This window comes from Neolamprologus brichardi, chromosome 12 (assembly GCF_056152115.1).
Source record: "Neolamprologus brichardi isolate AB-2024 chromosome 12, ASM5615211v1, whole genome shotgun sequence".
NCBI classification, from domain to species: domain Eukaryota; kingdom Metazoa; phylum Chordata; class Actinopteri; order Cichliformes; family Cichlidae; genus Neolamprologus; species Neolamprologus brichardi.
This window is the reverse complement of record NC_142115.1, coordinates 27175001-27193842: the sequence shown is the minus strand read 5'-3', so window position 1 is coordinate 27193842 and position 18842 is coordinate 27175001. Positions and strand designations below refer to the sequence as shown.

At 37.7% G+C, this 18842-nt stretch overlaps 1 protein-coding gene across 10 annotated transcripts in view; it reads right to left on the bottom strand.

Annotated features, from left to right (window-relative positions):
- Positions 1-18842, bottom strand: part of gpat2 (glycerol-3-phosphate acyltransferase 2, mitochondrial) — a 171704-nt gene that overhangs the window by 64744 nt on the left and 88118 nt on the right. Inside the window, exon 1 of one of the 10 annotated variants that reach the window (XM_006789910.3) lies at positions 5701-5722. The exons of the other annotated variants lie outside the window; for them this stretch is intronic. The gene's annotated coding sequence lies outside the window, so the exon portion shown is untranslated. Of the gene's footprint in view, positions 1-5700; positions 5723-18842 lie in introns of those variants that run through there. 10 annotated transcript variants of the gene reach the window in all.

Genomic DNA, 18842 nt, shown 5'->3' with positions numbered 1-18842 from the left:
TTTCTTCATCTGTTCGGTGTGGTGGAGGCGTGTAATAGTAGGTGTGAGCCGTCCACCAACATTTGGTGTTCAGCAGAGAGAGCACAGGCAAGGACAACAATATCACTCTTCACCTCAAAGATATTTTTCCAACAAAACCGACCACACAAGAATTCTTTTCAGTGTGGGCATTTTCAAATATTAAATTGCTTGAAAACTAGTAAACTAGAGAAAATGTAAACTCTGTATGAATGCAGGCATGACACTACACTGGCTATAAAATTTTAAACAGCAGATATTTATTTTATATCATTTCTGTTTTTGAGTAGTGGGCCCTAATCTGTAGTTTGGGCTTGTCTTCTAGTGTGCAGTGAGCCTTGTACTCTGAACTATATAACCTTTAGGTATTAAGCACCCAACTCATGAACAGTTCACATTTTCTAAGAAAACATTCTTGTCAGGGCAAAGTGACCTTTGCTTCTATACTGTATACAGTTTCCATTTCTCTCCTGCAGCAAAAGAAAGAAAAAATAAAAAGTAAAGGGGACACTGAGACGAGAAATAAAGCTGTGATTTTTGTGACTTCAGTTTCTCCGTGCAGAATACTCTTCATCTGAACAACTTGACACTTTATCACACCCTTCTGCTGGTCTTTCTAGCTCATCGCAAATAAAGATCATTTCTTTGTTCACTCTCACTGAAAAATGTGCGGTGTGGTTCTGGCAGCTTCTGATGGATAGGTCTTTGAAAACACTGACTTTTTTTAGTCTTATAGCCAACAAATTCAAAGTCAACTCACTTTTGAGCAGCATAAGGCAGTTCTCCAATTAAAAGGCCTCAATTTTTGTTATACACATCAAACGCACATCAAAAAAGTAAAGAAAAAGTTTAAAGACGTTTAATAACGAGAGTTGTAGAGACTATCCCAATTGCCCTAAGGCTTCTTTAGTTATACTATTGTATCTCTCTATTGTCAAAGATCTGTAACAATTAAATGGGATGAAAAAGCAATTATATACAAGGAATGTACAAAGAAAAACTTCAGTAACCTATAATTTCTAATTTATCATTTCCAAAGTGAGTTATTTTCTTTACCTTATTGTGCAGTTATCAAAGCCCAGCAGTGGAGCTAATAGGGTCGCATACTGTTAAATGCACATAGATCTTAGAATGCACAAGTGATGAGCTCCTCCAAAAAAAACACACACTCCCAGCGCTTTCCTCCTCTGTTTCCAACTTGCACATTTAGTCTTTTTTCCTCCCCTGCCCCTTTCCTCTCTCAACCAGCTGTGCAGATAAACAACCAAGCGCTCAAGTGGAGAAAAGAAACATCCCCAATGACAGCTCGGGGTAAGAGCTCTTCTAATTACACTACAAAACACTGCCTAAGCATCTTCTGTCTTACTGTCATCCTTCTCTCTGTTCTGCTCCTCCTAGCTTCTTTGGCACTCAAGTCTCCTCTTCTTGCTTCTCTTGAATTTTAACCAGCACGACAAAGAATAAAGAAACATTTTTCCTCATTTGCTTTGCATTTGCTAATGTGAAACACAGACTGAAACTGGTCTATATTGAGTCTCTTCTCCCATCACCATCTGTCTTCTCCTTTTCTAAAATTCTGCCTTTTCTTTTTTTTTCTTGTCATCTGCTGCCTTTCCTCTTATTACATTTTTTTCCGCTTGCTATCACTCACTTATCTGCACCATCTTCTTCTGCCTGGTAATAACAGTCGTCCTCTTTTCCACCGCCTCAGATTTTTTACTCGCATCACAACAACTAGGCAAGGAGGTTGATACAATATTTAGCATCATTTCAAATAGTGTACTTGATTGAGGCTTTTAGTGCCAATGCATATCAACATTTCCATGTCATGGATGAGTTCATCCAATATCTGATTGTTTTTTTCCGCACATTTTATCAGAAAGCTAACAACAGAAATTTGTAAAAGCAACAACTTGAAAAACACCAACGACTTAACTTGTAACGACAAATGGGGTCTTTCCAGCTCCGTATTTTTATCCTTAGACTCTATTAAAGTATTTGCATAATTAGTTCAACCACTGTCTAAAATGAGCTGTTTCAGTACTCTTCCCTATTCCCTAAAACCAGCGTAGAAAAAAAACAAACTCTGCAGTCTCCAACCCTGCATTTAGAGCAGTTTGAAGCCTAAGCTTTAGGCTTATAGGAATTACTTGTACATATGCTGATGTGTGAAACTTTGGCCAGGTTTAATAGGACCATCCACCACTGTAACAGAAATGGGCAAAAGCACATGTTATATTACTCCAAACCCATCACCAATATGGCGATTGTGGCTCAAAGAGTTGGCAGTTCGTTTTGTAATTGGAAGGCTGCCGGTTCGAGCCCCGGCTCGGACAGTCTCGGTCGTTGTGTCCTTGGGCAAGACACTTCACCTGTTTCCTACTGGTGGTGGTCAGAGGGCCCGGTGGCGCCAGTGTCGTGCAGCCTCGCCTCTGTCAGTGCTTAAAGCTGAGTACTTCCTAGAGCCAGAAAAAAAGACTATTGGAGAGCCTGCTTTTTCTTTTCATGCCCCATTTTTGTGGAACAACGTCCCTCAAGATATTAGGCAGGCATGCTCTGTGGAGGTTTTTAAAACTATGTTGAAGACCCACTTTTTCACCCTATCCTACATGTCTTAATTCTACGCCTTCTATGCCTAGTTATTAAATTCTTATCGTTTATAACTTGTATTGTGTTTTTAACTTGTATTGCTATATAACTTCTATAATCCAGTGAGACAGCCGTTTCACCGGCTTCAGCCTGAGCTGCATGGTTCCAGCTCGTCTTCAGTTAACCTAACATATTCCATAAGGTCAGCCCAGCTAATTGCGGGAGACATGAGGGGTGAAACCAAATATCTCATTAGGACTCATCAGACCAAAGCACAGATTTGCACAGGTCTAATACCCATTCCTTGTGTTTCTTGGTCCAAGCAAAAGTCTTCTGCTTGTTAGTGGTGGTTTCTTAGCAGCTATTTGACCACAAGGGCCTGATTTGCACAGTGGATGTAGAGATGTGTCTGCTACTGGAATTCTGTGTGGCCTTTATCTGGGTTCTAAAAACAGTGATGAGCAGTTATACTGGTAGCATTCCAGCCTCTCTTTACACCAACACCTGTTCCTACACATATCCTATATATACTAAAATCCACTGTGGCCAAAACATTTTCCTGATGTGAAGTACAAAAAACTGTAACACTTATCATTATTATTATCATTACTTTCAGCATCAGTTAGAGGTGGGGATCACCAGACACACAATACAATAATATCACTCACAATACATATTATTGCATTTTTCTTTTGCAATTTATCACCTTTTTTCAAAGGTAATTATGCCCTCAAAGTTCAACTTTGTCAATCTGTGTTAACTATTAATTATTTAAGTTTATTTAATGAAATACTGATATTTGGATTCCCTGAATTGATACAATATCGCATCCTGAGATAATAATAAATCCGCATGAGACCCAGCCCAATTATTCATGTCCTCTATAGTGGTCATTTGTTTTTGGTCTATATCTTTGGTCTGACTTATTTAAGCCATCCTAAAGATAAACTAAAATCAAAGATACCACCTCCTCCTCCTCCCTGCTGCCCCCTCCCAACCTCCCTCGGTTCTCGGGAGAATATCACAACACAATGTTGTATTGATTTTTTTCCCCTCCACCTTTAGCATCGGTTCCCTCAACTTAAAAATATTGGTCCCTTCTGCTCAAAAGGTAGTCTCTGTGTGGATCTAGACTGGGGAACTGAGGTGTTGAGACCTGGTAGCGATGATGGACTAATACAAACATGAACACAGTGCTTGTTCCATTTTTTTAATCATTTTTTGTTTTTTTATTTAGTCATTGTTTATTGAAAATAATCTAATCAAGCAACTTATAGTGAATCACAGCTGGTACATTTTGCTGTTGACTAATGCTTCCAAACGTTAAATTCTCTCACCAGTATATAAAGAAAAGGTAATGCTAGTTATCATTTTGAAGGACTGAGACCATTTAAATCTCAATTTCCAAATGAGACCCTGTCCAGTTTAAACAGTTAGCAAAGGCTCGCGCTAAACTCGGATTTCAAAATGCTAACAGAGGCCGGGAGCTTCGTCTCTGTCAGCAGCGATTAGCTTTAGCTGCTAATGCTGCTGACGTTTAGAAAAAGCAGCAGGACTCTGATTACACATTACAACTAAACTGATATATTAAAACATTTTAGAGATGATAGTAAATCATGACAGATTTCCCCTGACTATATTAAAGTTTCTCTGACTATATTTGTGGACATCTGTTACAGATGAACATCTGCTGTTGCCAGCAGCTCATAAACTAAAGAATCAATACAACATGTAGATCAGGTATGATGGTTATTTCATACAAACCTACAGTAACTAAATAGTTCTAAAGTTCCAGGTTATATGGTAAGGAAGACTTCAGGTTAGTTACTGTATTTAATTTTTGTCATTAATTTTTTAATTTTAGTGGCATTCTGTTCTTCAAATTCCCAACAGTACATGTCAGGGGTGAAAAACTGTTTTATTTTAGAACATAGGATAGTGGATAAGGAGCTGCCAGGCAAAATGAAATGAGCAAGAGAACACAGGAGGTTTATGAATGTAGTGAGAAAGGACATGCAGTCGGTTGAAGTGACAGAAGATGCAAGGGACAGGGTAAGATAGAGGAAGAAAATCTGCTATGACAATCCCTAAACAAACAGCCAAAGGAAGAAGAAATAGTAAAATCCATCCATTTCTTCTGCTTATCCAAGTCAGGATCATGGGGGTGCTGGAACCTATTCTAGTTGCCATAGGGTGAGAAGAAGATTGCCAGTCTTTCACACGGCTAACACAGAGAGACAGATAACCATTCACATTCACATGTATGGGCAATTTAGAACTAATTAACCTAACCCCACTAATGGCATGTCTTTGAACCCAGTACCTTCTTGCCGTGAGGCAACAGTGCTAGTAGTAAGTTTAAAATTTGCATTCCTAACTCTGAGCTCCAGTAGCGGACTCAGTGACTGAAATTGAACAGCCTCTTGTTTGTGTTCAACTTGCCATAAATTAATGATATAGTTTAATAAATTGGGACTGGTGGCTATGTGTGTTACGTCTTTGCATAAAGCTGTTGAACCAACCGATTCTCTGTAATGTTGAGTACTTAATAAAGTGCACAATGATGAGCGGCTGCAGTAAAAGACAAAAACAAAAAAACAAAAAACAAAACCTAATCCAACACATCTTGTCTTCTGCCAAGGTTTCCATCAGTGAAACGAATGAGTTACAGCAGGAGACGCACAGCAGTTTGTATCAGTATTAGCCAGACTCTGGTCTTTGTAGTGCTGATAGTGCTTTATTCAGCAACACAGACAAAAGTAAGGCATTCACTTTATTTGCTTTGGCAGTCTTTCTATAATTCTCATCTTGGCACTCCTCATTCCCTGCAAAAGCTCACTATTTCACCTTCAAGAAAAGAAAGAAAAAAAAGACAGCCTTTGTGTGAATATTTGTTTTGTTTTTTTTCTGAAGTTAAAATCACTTTTAAGCCTATAGAAGAGAGAAAGCCCATTTCCTCTGATCTTTCCCTTTCAGCTCCTCTCTCCTAACAAATCATTCATCTCTTCCCATTTGTTTGTTCAATTATTTTGTTCATTCTTTCATATCACCTGATTCTCTCCTTATTGCGTTTTATCTCTTTCTGCCGCTCACTTTACCCAACTCTCATTGTGCCTGACGCTGGTTATTTCTCCTCCAGGACCCAATCTAGCTGTGATGGATCCACTCATCTCTTCTGCATTAGACTGCCAGGGGAACAAACCATAGTATTAACAACAGCAATAAAACTGATGACGGTAATAAAAGAACCACACCAGCATTATCTGCGCCGTTGATACAAGTAATGGTGAGCAAGTTATCATGAATGGATCTCACTTTCTGACTCTCCCACTCCACACACATATATAATTCAAGCATGCACACTGCCAAGAAAGTAAAATCTATTTAACGGGCAATTTATGTGATAATCAGGCCATAACTTTCTAATTTATGAAGTTCCCTTCTGGAGACTACCAATCAAATCATCTTCAATCATTGTGGCTCTCCAAAATTAGCAAGATTCCAAGGATTGCTCTGCTCCTTACCAAGAGCTCACAAAAAGAATTGGATACAAGAACTGCTATTGAAATGTGGTCTAATTCTCTTGTTTCAGCACATTTAACTCATCCTGCCTTAATCAATAAAGTCCAAGTGGCAGTCAGGGTTAGGTCATCATCAATTTGTCTGACTGACAAATGAATCCAACAACTATTGACAGTAACAACAAAGGTTTTAAAACAAGTTACTGCAAACTGTAGATTTATGGTAATGAAGAAGAAGCTGAAGAAGCTTCTCGGATGAGAGGTGAAACGTCTTCAAGCAACTTAAAGAAGTCCAGACGCTTTTCTTTGCAAGCTCCTTTGACTACGATGACCTGGATGACTGAGAACCTTCACAGACATTTATGGTAATGCTTTCATACAAGAGCCAAGACAAACAATATGTAAGCCAAACCCAGATAGTCTCAAGTGATGTTGTAAAAAATTGTCCCAGGAATACAATAAAAATGAATTAAATTGCAAAATGCAGTAAGTATAAAAATACAAAAAATACTTTGAGATTAAAACAAAAAACAGGTGTATCAACTGATTTAAAGACAGTAGTCTTGACCAGAGATGGGCAGTAACGTGTTATTTGTAAGTAATCCGATTACTTTTTTCAAGTAACGAGTAAGGCATTACTATTGCAAAAACGGTAATTAGATTACCGTTACTTTCCCGTAGGAACGCTGCGTTACATCATTACTAAAACCGTGATTTATTTTGCGAGAATGTCTCATGACAGTGACGTAAGCAAGTGCGACGTTCGTGACAACAGCTGTGTACAGAGCAACAATGGATAACATATCGAGTGCGGGAGAGAGTATGAGCGTGCAGCGTTTAAAGCATGGAAGGACTGACCTTACTTTAAGTTTGATTCCATAAAAAGTGACAAAAACATTAGCGTCCATTAGCATTGTGCGTGGGAAGAAAACTTCTTTTTATAGCGAAAAAAATCCCTAAACTTCACAGCAAGCACCGAGTGCGCTACCACGTAATGGGAAATTCACAGAGAAACTCGCGGATTCTTCCACTGACCGCTGCAGCACACCTGCACCAGGGTAAACCTCCGCCTACCCTTCTTCTGCTTTACAGGTGAAAATAGAGCATAAGGACCGCTAGTCTTTGACTTTATTTATTTTCTGCTGTGTTTTACTTGCATCTATTTGAAAGAGTGAGTGTAAACACACACAAAAAAAAATTATTTTATGTGCTGGAATGTGCAGACAATAGGTTTAAATATTAAACAAATTTCTTCCAGTCAGAGAATGTTGCATATAATTAAATTTTTTGCTTGATGCATAAAGTTAAAAGATTAAAACTAATAAAACAAGTTTTAAAAAGGGACTTTTCCATTTGATTACATTTTGTATGATGGATTATGTAGAAAAAGTAGAATTGGGCTGAAAGATCTATCGCTTTATCACCTATTCAGGTTGTAAATTGTTTTTTTAAAAAATAACTAAGTAACTAAGTAATTAATTACTTTTGAAAATAAGTAATCAGTAAAGTAACGGGATTACTTTTTTGGGGAAGTAATCAGTAATTAGTTACTGATTACTTTTTTCAAGTAACTTGACCAACACTGGTCCTGACCAGTTTAGATATCACAACAAATTATTGAAATTTGGTAATATGGTTGGAAAAAAAAACCAAGAAGAAAATAACAGAAATAGCAATATATTAACCCTCTGGGGTCCAGGGCATAATTGGCCATTTTTGACTACTTTTGATTTTACCTCTATATTTCACCTTTAAAAACCATTTATGTTGCCTTGTTTCATATCATTCTTTTCAACACAACCTAACATGTCTAAATTTACAATTTTTTTTATCTTGACATATTGTATTAACACAATTGTTCTAAATTCAGACAAAAGAAACAAAATCTGAGTAGAAAAAAATTATAATTTTTACTGTAACAACCACAAACATGTTTAACGAATCATTTTCATAACTTGAAATGCAATTAAAAAAAAATTATGCACACGTTTTGCAAACAGCTATTTGCCTAAAAATTCAGCCAATGCCTCAGGCGTTTTTTATATAACCATTTTAAACTATTTACAGAACAATCAGGTGTTCTGCATCAAATAAGAAGTCACACAAATGATTTGTGCCACTCCAAAAAGTTGTTTCTGTTCACTGTGAGATAAAGGAGAACACCACAGGCCTAAACCCTGCAGGTCTGACAGCAGGTGGTGTATCACTCCTGTCTTCCACCTGGAGACAACATTTACATTGCAATCTGCCTTTGGTGGAGTTTTTGCAGCAGCTGTGAAATTCACTCGTATAACTGACACAAAACAAAATAACGACTACAATACACACTAACTACACAAGACAACACACTATAGACTCCAAACACGCTAAACGTCACAAATCTCTCACGTCTCAAAACTCGCTGTCCCACTTTCTTTCGCTTGCTCGCTTTCTCTCGGCGCCGTCACTCCTAAAACGTCTCCCTCTAACTAAACAACAAAATGCCAGATGTTGCCATATAATTTTTTGATTGATCTACATAGTACATTTTTCCACCAATAGGGAAGGGGTATTTTTCTTTAGAGATACACCACAATAACTTTTGACCAAGAGAAAAAGCTGGGTCTCCTACTTTTTCACTTTTAAAAATTAAGATTTGCTTTCCTTCATTCTGGCCCCAGTGTTTGTGTGCTGAACCCTCCTCCACACACAGCAACGACAATCAGGTCAAAGATAACACTGAGCCGTTAACACGTCTTCTTTGTGATGACAGAGCAACGTGTGCCACAAAGTTTGCAATCAAATTCAGCTGGACTCTGGTGCGAGCTTATCAACTCTGAATGTTTACTGCATTTGTCATATTTTAGACGTTTTTATTTTTAGTCTTTATTATAATTCAAGATTAAATAATCACAGTTATATTTACATATTTAGAAACTTTTCTAATGTGACTGTAATGATATAGAAAGACTTACAGAATATTTTTTTCAAACATGTTGTAATTTATCCATGAAGAAGAAATGTTGGAGCTATTTGTTCTTATTTTTTATTATTTTGAAATTAGTTAAAGTTTGTTGTTAGTTTACTTATTTTTTCGGGTTTATTTACAAGTTTATTTGTTGGTTAATATTTTGTTTCAATGTTTGTTTGATGTTACTTTGTTAAATTAGTCAGGAAGAGCTGTAGGGCCATTTTGTTTCTATAAATAAAGAGACTGGTATAGGACCAGCATGCACTGGGGTGGGCCTATGGTTTTTTACCAGAGCAGGAGAAGCAGCAGGAAGTAACAAAAAAAAATGGATCTTGTTATTGCTTGCCAAACTGGATAAAATAAACCATAAAAACGCAACTTTCAAGTTTGGACAGTGGACTTCTTTTGCCTGCGTACGAAATAGTATCTCAGTGCAGCAGTGGCTTGTGGACTTTTAATTGTGGGATGTTTGGTTTGTCAAACAAAAAGAATTGCCACTACATAAATGCATTACTTTTTTTTGCTGAAAATGCAGAAACCATAACTGAATTTTCTACTTCATGTGTTCCTGTAAATAGAACAATCACCAGACAATGAGGCATGCTTCAGCTATGTAAAGAGAAAAAAAATACACTTACAGAAAATAATCAGATAAGACATGAGAGCTGCACAATCTAATGAAACACAACAGCCCTGGACCTTGTATCACCTTAAGATGTTCAGCCTTTATTAAGACTGGTAGCAGAACTGTGCTGATTCAGGTCTGTGTGATAATACTGTCAAGAAAGACTGCCTTATACTGAATGGAGGTAGGCTTTCCAATGTAACTTAGAGGTCTCATATACAGTAATATACTAATTGCACATTTACAAGTTAAGGTAATCCAGTGCAACACTACGACAGCAAATTGCATCTTCAAAAAAAATTTTTTTCAAAAGTTTCAAATTATGAATGTATTTAATACTTTTTATAACTTTTCATTTACTGTACAATAACAATAAAGCACATTTTTAAGTACAACCCTACTACAGCAATTGGCAAGAGACCTTATACGGTAAAAGCCAGTACAGTTTCAGTCTGTGTGTGTGTACGTCTGTCTGTTTCTAGGAGAAGGATATAATATAACTCCTACTCCTGCCCTGCAGGTTGACAGCCCTAGCCTTCAGATTGATTTGACCAATAATTCCGGCAAAAGCTCATTCACATGAAACCAGATTCTGTGCTTCCCATCTGTCGCCCACTCCCTCACATTCAGTCTTGCTATTTCAGATTCCAACAAAACCTTATTTGTTTGCAACCCTGGAAAGCTATCCAATTTTTTTTTTTAACTGTATAAATCAATACACAAAAAAATCTAGAATGAATCACGGCAAATTGATAATGATGGCTTTGATGAGAGAAGAAGTGGGTGTACTAGAAATGTGGTGGAAGATGACAATACTACCCAGAATTTCAGGTTGTTGTTATTCCCATGGATACTTTATGCAAACACATGCAATATGAATGCAGACGCTAATGCATTTTTAATGAATGTCATCAGAAGGCTAAATGTGGGACAGAGTGTCGTTTTAATTGAAGGGGAATAATTCAAGTACCAGCATTCCATCTGCTATATCACCAACTCAAAAAGGACGAGGTTGTGTTATTTAACACCCAGTGTCACTTAATATTTGAATTAAAAAATAATAATTTTAAGCTTTTGTGTTACCACTTAGTTCAGAAAATTGATTGCTTCGCAAAAAGAAAATGTAGCTCAATTTGGAGTTCATAGTCTAGGTGGTTCGTGAAGTTCTCTCTGCAAGATTTCCCTTAACGGGGAATAATGATATCAGTGAGTAACTGGCTTTGTGAGCTTCAACACGTATCCCAAAACACTGTCATGTTGCAAAGGTTCTTACTTTTTTTCCTCCAATTTTTTTCTCAAACTACTACTTTTGATTAAATATTGCTAATTTAGCCACTTGTGGTTTTGGGCTACAGGAACAAGAAGACTGCTCAGTGAAACAAGAGGCATAACATCAAACAACAAACTCTGGTGTGCAGAGCACGTCTGCAACGCTCTGTGATTTATTAATTATGAGTTTCCTGTAAAGTTTAGTGGTGTCGATACAAACAGATACATTACTGCTGAAAAGTTTGGAGTCACCCAAAAAAAGTTTTATGTTCTGTGATTTTTTTTTATTAATGTCTTTAAATAAAGAAATCTAGACAGGACATCCCTTAATTTGTCTTCTTTCGCTTATCCTAAGTCAGGTCACAACGGCTAAGCAGCATATTCTATAGTCTTTCTCCCAAACAAAATGTTCCAGGTCCTCCAGGAAAAGCCCAAGATGCTCCTGGTCCAGAGAAGATATATATTCCTACTGGCAAGTTCTGGGTCTTCTGTGCAGTTTCCTCCCAGCTAGGCAAGCCTGGAAAGCCTCCAAAGGAAGGAGCCAAGGAGGAATTCTGCTTGTTCATTTACTATTCTGAGTTTAAGATTGTAGTTTCAGGCTTTGGTTCTTATTATAGTTGTTATTCCTTTGTGCTTAGTCCTTGATTTTGGATATCGGTTCCATTTCCTCTGTTCAGCATTTGTATTCTTAGTTCTAGGTTTTAGTTTGTTTGTATTCTGTTTCTCGTTTCTGACATCATGCCTCAAGTCTTGTCTCCATGTTGTCTTGTCTCCATGTTTGTTCGACTTTCCGTCTTTGTGTCAAGTCTGCGTTTCTGTTCCTGTGTTTTGTTTCTCCCTGTTTTATTTTTGTGGCCTCTGTCTCTTTAGTGCTACTTCCCCTGTCTCGCCACCTGTAATTAGTGTTACCTGTTGCTTCATCATCATCCCCATGGCTGTCTCTCTCCTTGCTGTTTGTTTTTTTCAACATGAGAATTCGTTTCGATTTCCTGGATGCTGATCTGCTTTTAAGTTTATTTCTCGTTTCTCGAGCCCTGAATTTGCCGTCCTCCAGCATGCCACAAGACTTTTACATAGTACATAGTAGATCCCCTGGTAACTGGAAACCGTACTGCTATGGCTACACTGATTTGCTTGTCTGTATAATTTCTCACTCGTGAACAAGATCCCACAATACTTAACCTCCTTTTGACTGGGTTAAAAACTTTCCCCTCAAATTTAACACAATTTCTTTGAGTGAACTGTGGCGTCAGTCATAGAGGTATTAGACGGGATCAGAGACCAAGGGAAAGCCTTGTTTTGCTCATTTGTCTCATCAAAGAATTGCCCATAATAATCATTATCTTTTATTGGATAACATTTATTGAATCCCAGAATCTAGGACTTGATCTATTGCTGGGTGATGAATGTTTCTCATAATGTTCAGGGCTTTTTTTGTTCTTTTTGGTCATCCCATTTCCCACAGTAAGTATGCAACATTCTTTTTTTTTTTTTTTTTTAATCCTTCTTTAATCAACACATTTCATCTTTGTTTACATGACTGGAAAAGGTTTTTTCTAATGATTAATCCACTTCATAGCAAATTATTCTATTAGATAATAAAAAGTACTGTCGAAGATGGATGGTAGATGATGGATTCAAACCTAAAACACTTCCTGCCTTGTAGCAACAGTCTTAACCACTGTTCCACTGTGGCCCCAAATTTATGCTACCACATAAAAGTTAAGAAAATGTCTACAAGCTGCAGCTGATAACAAATACCTACTAGCTATGAAACTTTGACACGAACATAGTTTGGAAACCATTTCCTGCATTGTGGTAAATCCCGTTTGTGGAGAGAGCATACTTCACATACTTGCCAGGGCATTGCCAGATCTGATTGACTGCCAGCTTAGCAAAGGTTCTAGCCTTGATGAGGAGCACTTTAGCAAAGGTCCTGCCCCTCATCAAGGCTAGGTGCAGCTGAGAAGGGCTGAGAACATGAGGTTTTAAGGGTTAAACCACTCGAGAATGTGCCTCCAACTATAAAAAGTCATTTTTGCCTGCACTGGAATAAGTTTTGTTTAAAGTCTGGCCTCTGTCTTCTATGTGTGACCCTGCCCAAATGTCAGTTTAACATGGCAACAGCGTTTGATTAAGCAGGAATATACTGAACGTTCTAATTCATTCAGGACCTGCCTGCTATCTTCAATCAGAGTGTAACAAAACAATGAGTTCACAAAGTTTATTTAACAAACAAATCAACTGTTGGCAAGCCATTAACTTTTTTATTGACCTACACCATAGCACTGCAGCCTGATATAAAATTCGATTGTACAATAAAGAAAATAAGCTTGCCTGATGTTGTATTCTCTAGCTCTGTGTTCCCTCAAAGGTCAACACTGTCTATATGGGTTTGCTATTTGTCAGTGATGCAGATTTGTGTGTCAGAGTTTACCAAGTTGGACTCGATACAAGCAGGAGCCCCATGAGCTGAGTGCTGCTCAAAAATTTTTAAGGCATGGGAGTAACAGAGAAGCCTGCACACATCCACCACTTCAGAAACTGCATAAGAGAGTTTGTATGAGAGAGAACGGGAAGTACAATTTTCATTGCTTCCGCACGCACAGCAAAATTTAGGCAATGCTTAATCATAAAACCTCACTGTTTTATAATGATCCTTGACTTTAAACGGGTTAAACATCTCAAATCTCCAATGCTAAATTGTCATTTGTGTGGGTATTATGTTCTTAAAACTGGCAATAAAGGAAGATAAAACTTTTTATTGTTTTTTAGTTGTAGCGAGGGAACGCAAAGGTTAATTGTTGAGAGACTTTGTCTAATTAAAAGCAAATTTCTTTGTGAAGAAATCTGAGAAATTGCCTTGTGGGCTTTACAGTTGTACGAGCTATAGCTTGTATCAGGAGCAACAATCAGCTGTTTTTCTGCTCTGCTGGTGTATTGAATTAGCTCCTTTACAGCATATGGCTTTGCCTACATTTTACCCATGGGTTTCCACTTTGTGCAGTGAAATGCACTCTCATTTGAAAACTTTTTGTTTAATGCCTTTTATATTTAATTCAGCATAGAGGCTTGTATTTAAGCGCCTAGAAACTTTTAATAATGCAGTGGTATAAGGAAATCATAGACATATTAGTAACAGGCTGTACATGCAGCACTCAAATACATTTGCCATAAATGGTTCCCTTAAAGCGTTTTTGTAGATATACAGAAGTGATCCTGTCATCTAATATTTTAGCTTTTCAAAGGCCAAGATTTGTATATTACTCACAATAATGTTTGCTTAAATTAATTCCATTTTTGGTGCTATTCAGTTAAAATTTTCTTTGGGATGATTAACTGACACTTTCATATTTCTTAAGACTTCTCAGTATATACAGATTGTTATTAATGACCAGTCTTAAATTAGGGAACTATTTGCTGTTTTGACTTATGTTTACTTACATACACCCACTCTGGACAGACTGAAATGCTAAAGTGCTCGCCTGAAACACCTGAAATGCCACAGCCAAACTTATGTGAACAACTGCATGTAATTGTAGATCAGCTGTAAAAGTACAATAAACTACAATACGTCATTCCCAAGAAACTCCAGTTCACATATCAACACACTAATTCCAATCCACTGAATACATTTAAATTAAACAACTCTACAGTAATTATCTTTACAAAGTTACGCTTCCAGCAAATCAAAACACATTCATTTCAAAAAGCTGCAGCACCAGCTAAAGTTAATTCTTTATATCACCATTAATTAAATCTCTGTATGACATTTTCCACGGTTTGCTTGCCTCTGACCATATATACTAGTGTTTGCACACACACCCCAGTCTTTTTTTTTGTCCCTATAAACTCCAAACTCTTTAGTTACTTGAGCTACAGTAATTAACTCAGAGGAAACAATATTCATGATCTGACATTATTTTAGAACAAGAATCACTTTTATTTTATTTTGGAAATAATTAATTGTGTGTTGTAAATGTTGTCACTGCAATGGAAACACTTTGGAAAGATGCACCATTTCTGGCTTCCTTCATAGACACTATTAGGTTTCTTCAGTCGGACTTTCTACTGCTTTTTGCCATAGCAATGCAAGCTCGGACATCCCCTCTGAGGAAAACTGACATTGTGTTGACTCTACGGCTGGGTATCGATTTTGATTTCTATAATGGATTTGATTCACAAGGTCCCGATTGGATTTGATTCTGAATGAGACAATCTGAAATATTATAATTCAGATCATTTATTGGTACATATCCATATTTTTATAAAACCAAAGCTGACACTTGTGAGACTTCATCAGAGGTGTAAGCATCACAGCAGATGCCTTTGTGTCAAAGTAACTGAGGATAAAACACAGAAAAACATGGAGATTTTCCTGGCCTGGCTTTTCATAGCAGATAACCGCCTTAAAAATATTCTGCAGTAGATAAAAAAAACTGAAGAAAATCATGAATCAGCATATGAACATTATCTGATGCTGCTAAAAGTGAAGCAGAGCAAAGTTACTGAAGTTTTATTAGAGACACAGCTAAGCTTTTTCAATTTAAAAAGTTTACATTTCTTCAGTAATGAAAAGCAGAAATTAGGCTTTCTCAGCGGAGGTTGTTTAAAAAAAAAACAAAAAAACAAAATAGTGACCGACAGCACTGTACACAATGGTAAACTGGTGCATAATAAGACAGAAATCCTGCAGGTTCAGAATCTGTGAGATGTCGGCTTCCAGCATCAGACAACGTGTCCGTGTACGTGCAGCGAAATCCGTTTACCTGCTTTTAAATCGGGTTTTGAGTGTTCTAACTCAAAGTGTTTTAACTCTTTGGCAGTTTTTGAAATAGTTTAGTGACCTTTAATCTGAGATTCTGGCATTTCTGGCAAAATAGATTTATATTTAAAGATAAATTTAGGATTTAATGAATCAATACTGCATTATTCAAGCTAAAATCGATATGAATCGAGAAATCGATTTTTTAAACCCACCCCTAGTTGACACACACCTGAAGGGCCCAGACAAATTACAGTAATAAAGGGCATATTAAGCACTGTTGCACTAAGTCTCGAAATTTTAACCCTTTAAACTGAAAAAGCCTAAAAGGGCTCGCTGACAGTGTATCCACTGGGGAGGACAATGACCAATTTTACACGTTTAAAGTACACTATAATCTAAATGGGTTCCTTTTTTTTTGCCCAGCTCCACTTTCCCAAGTTTTAAGGATTTTGGCCTGGTAATTTCAGCATAATCCGATCACACAGTAACGTTCAAACACCCAAAAAACAGCACAGATAAAGCAACTCCACCTCATCGTCCCCCTTAGGAGATAAAATAAAATAAGGAGTAGGAGTAAAGGTATCAATACTGGTACTGACAAAATTCTAACAAAACCCATCTATATCAGAATCTTGTTCTCTTGAAAATGCGAAAATGGCCTTTGTACTGAAAGGCATACATTACTCTTTTATAAGACGCCTCCAGGGATTGTGCACCAGCTTGGCTTTAAAGTCAAAGACAGTAAGAGGACACAAAGGAAGGAAACAACAGCTGATGAAAGACTGAGGGATAAAGGATTGCAAAGGTCCTTTGACAGACTCACCTTGGATCTAATAGACATGACATCGTCGTAATGTCCTAGGACAATGGCTTTTTTATAACTAGGGACAACCTTAAATTCACCAACTTAATCATGTCGAGTTCTTTTTCACACAGTTCAAACTTTCTAAAGGGCCCTCACAGAAAGAATTTCTCTGCTTTCTTTAGCTTCTTTTAAATACCATCATTACGCTGTGGAGACTGATCCATTATTCATTTAACAGGTAGGACTCTTAGTAAAAAAAAAAAAAAGGGAAAAAAAAAGGAAGAAAAAAAAAGACTTCAACATTTCTCTAACTATGAAAAAAAGAAAGTTCCAGCCTGCACATTTCTGGACATCTTAGCAATTAGTGTATGATCATATTTTAAGTGTATCGTCACATGAGTTATTTTGTATTTCTAAGGATCAATTTTCATTTCCCAATTTTACGCATGGAAGGACAGGTGAAAATATGCTGCATAAAATACAGTGATTCAGCAGAATGAAGAAAAATAGCACAAGATCAAACATTTTATACGCGCACACACACACACACACACACACACACAGAATGCATTTTATCCCACTTTGTCCCGAGAATACAGAAAAGTCTTTATTGCTCTTCCTAAAACAAAAAATAATTGAATGTCCAGAGCCAATACCACCTTGGAAACGCTCGCCTCCAGCTTGGCTTGTGTTTGTGCCCTTTCGGTCTCAAGGCGCATACTTATAGTATATATATATATATATATATATATTAGGGGTGCAACGATACTCGTATCGATATCGAACCGTTCGATACAGTGCTTTCGGTTCGGTACGCATATGTATCGAACAATACAACATTTTTAATTTATTTTATCAACTTTCCTTCTGACGATGCTGTCTGTGTTGAGCGCTCAGTGGATCTGCGCTCGACAGTGCAGCCTAGGCGTAGTCGAACACAGATTCACTGAGCCAGGGCAAGCTAGCTAGACAGAAGTTAAGCTCGCTGCAACATGGCAAATTGAACCTCCCCCACCCTCATTCAGATCTGGCGTTTGGAACTATTTTGGTTTTCATGTGACGTATGACCCTAAAGGTAAGCGTGTCATGGACAAAAGTAAAACAGTATGTTGGATGTGCCAGCAATGCTCAATTGGTGGGAACTAGTGTGTTAGCGCAGTTAGCTCGTTAATGTGTTGACGTCTTCCAGCCCCACTCATGAGGCGATCCGCGGTAGCTCGTTAACGGAGATTTGCCGTGTTATGACCTTAACGTCATTTCAGATTAACGCTGACAGCACTAGTGGGAACACAACCAATATGACTGCACATTTACGTCTACATCATCCTAGTGCAAAGACAAGTGGAAGCAGACAAAAACAAGCACGCATGCTACAAACTTTACCCGAGTCATTTAGACAGCCGTTAGCACATGATTCTCCTTATGGGGACCTGATATGTTTAATATGCTGCTGAGAATATAGCCCAGAAGAAGCGTATAGTATAGCTTTTATTTTGGAAAGAGACATTTCTCCATAATAAACTCTCTTTTCCAAAGATGAGTGATTCCTCAATCAGATACAGGGCTCGCAAAATCGCTAGCCCGACGTCCTGGGGCTTTTTTCCAGTCGGGCTACCAAAATCTATCTCTGCCCTGCCCGTCGGCCTATCGTAGGAAGGAAAAATATATGTCAATGCTTTTGCATTCTTTCGGAAATGTAGCTGGGTAATTATGTCATTGGCATCGGCCACTGTCAATATGTGACATACTGAAATCGCGTTTGAATTTGCGCTTGTTTTTTGCTTTCACTTTGCAATCGCGTGAACTGTGTATAGAAAGCGACAGTACTGATTGGTGAGTGATGATAATTTGCGCACCAATTCCTCTGACATCGTCTTATCAATCGTTAGCTTACTATGCAAACATGACAAGTGAAATCTCCTGCAGCTTAAACATGTGAGAGGTTGATCGCGCAGAGAATCGCTGAGCGTTATGTTAGTGCGTGTGTAAAAGCAGCAGGATATATATTTAGGTTCTGCTGAGCCAAATAAGACAGGTCAGGGTGAAGAAGTGACAAAACGGAAAGGTTATGACAAATCAGACTATAAGGCAAAAAGAAAGTGCAGCTTTATGGTTTCATGGACAAAAGAATTTCTGTGGCTGCAATATGACGAGCTAAATAACCAGGGCTGCACATAAGTGGTCCGCAGGTGCGCATTCGCTGTCAAAATAAAAACCCGCAAAAGATAAGAAGTTGCAACGCGTGTTTGCGTACATAAGATTTTCAGGAGGAGGACAGACATTTGTTTAGAACTCTT